Source organism: Ursus arctos, unplaced genomic scaffold (assembly GCF_023065955.2).
Source record: "Ursus arctos isolate Adak ecotype North America unplaced genomic scaffold, UrsArc2.0 scaffold_11, whole genome shotgun sequence".
NCBI classification, from domain to species: Eukaryota; Metazoa; Chordata; class Mammalia; order Carnivora; family Ursidae; genus Ursus; species Ursus arctos.
The window spans coordinates 36449983-36454638 of record NW_026622775.1 but is presented as its reverse complement, the minus strand read 5'-3'; positions in this window follow the sequence as shown (position 1 = coordinate 36454638).

Genomic DNA, 4656 nt, shown 5'->3' with positions numbered 1-4656 from the left:
ACTACAGAGAAACAGCTGTTGGGCGACTTTACCAGCAGCTCGAGCCGCCTCCTCGGCCCGCGCTGTGCTTTCTGCTGCTGCTACCGCAACTGCGGCCGCTCAGGGTGCTACCAGGGAGTAGTGCGGGCAGCATCCTTTCTTCCCTGCCCCGCATCTACCCAGTTCTTCCGCGGTGGAATCCCCGGGCGGAGCCGCTGCCCTCACCTGGGTATCGCCCAGAGCTCCGCCTGCACCATGGCCTCGAGGACAGCGGCGCCGACCAGGACCGACTTCTAAACACCCTGCACACAGTTCGGTTCTGCCCCGCAGCTGCCTGCCCACTTGCTCCTTTCTTGGGCGGTCGAGCTTCCTCCCTCCCGTGCCTGCAGGCGTCTCTTGGCCCTATTCTGCTGGCAGATAAGAGGCGAGGACTCAAACCCGCCGGCCCCAGGATTTCCTCACTCACTCCCGCGGGACATCCCCCACAGCGGAACCCAAGGCCAACCCAGGACTTCCGCTTCCGCCCCCGCTGTTTGAGGGTGCTGATTCGTCTATAGCGCCAACCTGGGCCCACCCCATCCGCCTCACTTTACACTCTCTGATTGGTCATTTTCAGGGGGCGGGGCTGTGGAGAGGCGTAGCGAGGTGAGAAGGTTGGGAAGAGAGGAGATAGGCAGGAGTTGGAATTGGTAGTGGGCTCCCGATGGCCCGTTAGCAGGATTCTGGAAGCTGTTAAGAATTGTTTGAAAAGACTCGAGGAATACCTACTACATTCTTCTGCTCACTGTATTCCAGAATTAAGAAAGCCTGGGTAAGACCTTAGAACTGAGCCTTTTATCTGCACAAAGATCTCCGGTTCTCTGGGAGTGGATAGGGGAGCCAGACGGAGTAAGTCAGTGAAGAATGGGAAACGTCCTCTTCGTTTTCTAGCAGTTGTTAGAGTCTAGGGGAGGGCTACTTAGTTATTTCCGGATCCTGCAGAACACTCTAAAGGTAGCTTAATTTTAGAAGCAACTGCAAATAATGAATATCCTTTCCGCATTTAGAACTTGTTTTAGAAACTCTCATACCCTTAAGTTTCAAAAGGTTTTGACATCCCAACTGACAGACTTTTTATGTGCTTACAGGTCTTAGCTAAACCTATAGAACAAATGGAAAATAAGATAAAGCCTTTCAAAATCGATAAGGCAAACAAATTTCTAACTTCTCAATTAGATATACAAAAATGTTCTATATTGTAATTCTCATTTTCTGAGGGGCAGGCATTGTACTAAATTCTTTACCTACATTATGTCAGTTGATCTGTACAAAAATCCAGAAAGGTAGGCAGTTTTCCATGTTAAACATGAGAAAACAGGTTCAAGTGGTGATGTAATTTGCTTTTGCTCATTGAGCTAGTTAGTGGTAGAGCCAAATTCTACCCTTGGTCTCTTGACTCCAAAGGCACTGTAAGCATTTGACCCATCAGCAGCACCTGCCCCCTGAGAATTTCTGACTAATTTAATGACTATGTGGACAAGAAGACCTCAGTATTGAGTGCACCTAGCTTAGAATTCTCCCAGAGGCCCTGAGGGAGTGTTATCTTCCCCAGTGTCATCTGTCCTAGCCAAAATCTGGAGCTGGATTTCTGCACCCATCTATCAGATTCTTAACATCTTCATTTTCCAACCTGGCCTCTTTTAATACAAACTGCTTTCTTAAAGGGAAATAGGCCTTTTGTTAGTTTTTGTAATCTACAAAATTAAAATAGTTGTTTATTTCCTGGTCATTAAATTAATACATATTCCATTGTTAAATTTCAGAAAATAGAAGAATAAAGAAAAGTAACCCTTTCTGTGCAACCAAGTATAACCACTACTTATTTTTGGCACACAATATAGCTTCCTTGGATATACCGCACACGCATATTTTCTCTGCTTTCAGCCATAGTCATTGCCACCTTTAATAGTCTTCCTCATTCCTGCTCATGGGCAAACTTTTTCCAACCAATATATGAAACCTTTTGCGATTTCTTCTACTGTATCCTTATAGCATTCATGTTGTATTATAATTACCTATTTGTATGTCTTTTAGACCGAGTTCCTAGGAGCAAGCTAAAGTTCTAGAACTATTAGAACAAAGCAAGAGATGGAAGAGACCAGAATGTCAGATGCACAAGTGGTTTCACACACAGTTTGTTCATCTATGGTGAAGTTTCTGCAGCTCAGCGGAGAAATGAGAAAAAATATATATAGTGAGTTTTCATTTAGTCAAACTTACTCTTAAGGATTGTGCTTTATTTTGAAATTGTCCATTCTATTACATTTATATGATGACAGTTATAGAGCAGTAGTTGTTTTCTAAATATTTTTCCTTGGAAAATAAATGTTGCTAGCTTTATTTGCTCCCATTTGGTTTATTTTATTTCTGAAATTTTTCTTGGTTCATGAAATCCTAAAATCTAACAATCACTAAGATAGAGAATGGCCACCAATGTCAGCAATCATAATGCTGGCGTGATCCTAATCTACTTGCTTCATTTGCTGTAATAGTCTCTGTATTCATTCTGGATATGAGTTAGCCTTAGTCCGAGGATGGGTCTGAGCTTGATGGTGTTCAGATAATAAGAAATGGTTGTAACTGGCAGATGGTACTAGGGCCAAAAGTAAGATACTAGTCATTCTTAATGCAGTTTATATAGATAAAATGAAGTTTCTGTCCGTTACTGTATTATATGAAAATATGTAGATGAAATTTTGCCATCCATGGAGGATATGTTTGGGTTAGTCTGACAAAATAGTAAGTTAATAAAATTCACTTTGAGGGACCCTGGGAGGTGGGCACTGTTAACCCTTTGGCATATATTTCTATCTCTCTCTAGAAATATGTCCATGGTGGTTTTAAAACATGGTACAACTTATTTGATATCCTTCCCATAAAAAGATACCTTGTGCCCCCTGCTTAAATCTGGATGGGCTTATGATTGATTTATACAACAGAATATAGTGAAAGTGATCATAATCAGTATATGTGACGTCAGAGGCTAGGTCATAAAAGGCCATGCAACTGCATCTTGTGTATTGAAACACTTGGTTTTGGAACTCTCAGCCATCATGTAAGAAGTCTGACTACTTGAGTCTGGTGTGCTGTGAAAAGCCCAGAATAATACGAGACCCCTTGAAGTACTCTCATTGGCAATCACAGCTGAACCCACCACACCAGTTAGCCCAGGTACCAGTTATGTGAATGGTGAAGCAGATTCCATCTCTCAGCCATTTGAGCCACCCGTCAGCCTTTTCAGTCTTGTTGAGCTGAGGCCATAGACTTGTGGACCAGAAGCGAGCCATTCCTGTTCTGTCTTGTCCTAATTCCTGACCTGAAGAATTCATGGCCTTAAAAGAATTGGAAAACAAGACACAGACTGGGAGAAATATTTGCAAAAAATACATCTGATAAAGGACTGTTATCCAAGATGTATAAAGAACTTTTAAAACTCAACAATAAGAAAATAAAAGCTCATTAAAAACAATGGGCCAAACACCTTAATAAACCTCACCGAAGAAGATAATACAGATGTCATATGAATATATGCAAAGATGCTCTATATCATATCCTCAGGGAAATGCGAAGTAAAACAAAATGACTTACCACCACACACCTATTAGAATGGCCAAAATCCAGTACACTGATAACACCAAAGACTGGTGAAGATGTGGAGCAGAAGGATTCTCATACAATGTTAATGGGAATGCAAAATGGTACAGCTACTTTGGAAGATAGTTTGTAAGTTTCTTATAAAATGAAACATACTCTTCCCGTGTGATCCAGCAATTGCACTTGTTACTATTTACCTAAAGGAGGTGAAATTTTATGTCCGTACAGAAACCTGCACATTGATGTTATCTTTACTCATAGTTGCCAAAACTTAGAAGCAACCAAGATGTCCTTCAGTAGATAAATGGATTAATAAACAGTGGTACATTCAGACAATGGAATATTATTTAGCAGTAAAGAGAATTGAGCTATCAAGCTATGAAAAGACAGGGAGGAAACTTAAATGAATACTACTAGGTGAAAGAAGTAATCTGAAAAGGCTACACACTGTGATTCCAACTATACATCATTCTGGAAAAGACAAAACTTTGGAGACAGTAAAAAAGATCAGTGGTTGCCAGATGGGGACAAGGGAGAGATGAGTAGGCAGGATATAGAGGATTTTTAGGGCAACAGAAATATTCTGTATATTATAATGATGAATGTATGTCACAGTGCTTTTGTCCAAATCCATAGAATGTACAACACCAAGAATGAACCCTAAGGTAAACAGTGGACTTTGGGTGATTTTGATGTGTCAGTGTAGATTCATCCTTGGTAAAAAATGTACCTTTCTAGTAAACAATACTGATAATGGGAGAGGCTGTGCATGTGGGGGGATAGTGGGTATACAGGAATTCTCTGTGCCTTTTGCTCAGTTTTGTTGTAAATCTGAAACTGCTCTGAGAAAAAATAAAGTCTTAAAAAGAAGCATAATGAAAATGATTGTTTTACTTCTTGTTTAGGGTTGTTTGTTATGCAACTGTGCCAGGGAATAGATAATTGGAACCATGTCCATTGTCTCTGTACTTACATACACTCCACCTATTTGAAAAAGGCTTCTTGCTTCAGGTGATTTTTTTTGCCTAGAGCTGACTTTAAGCT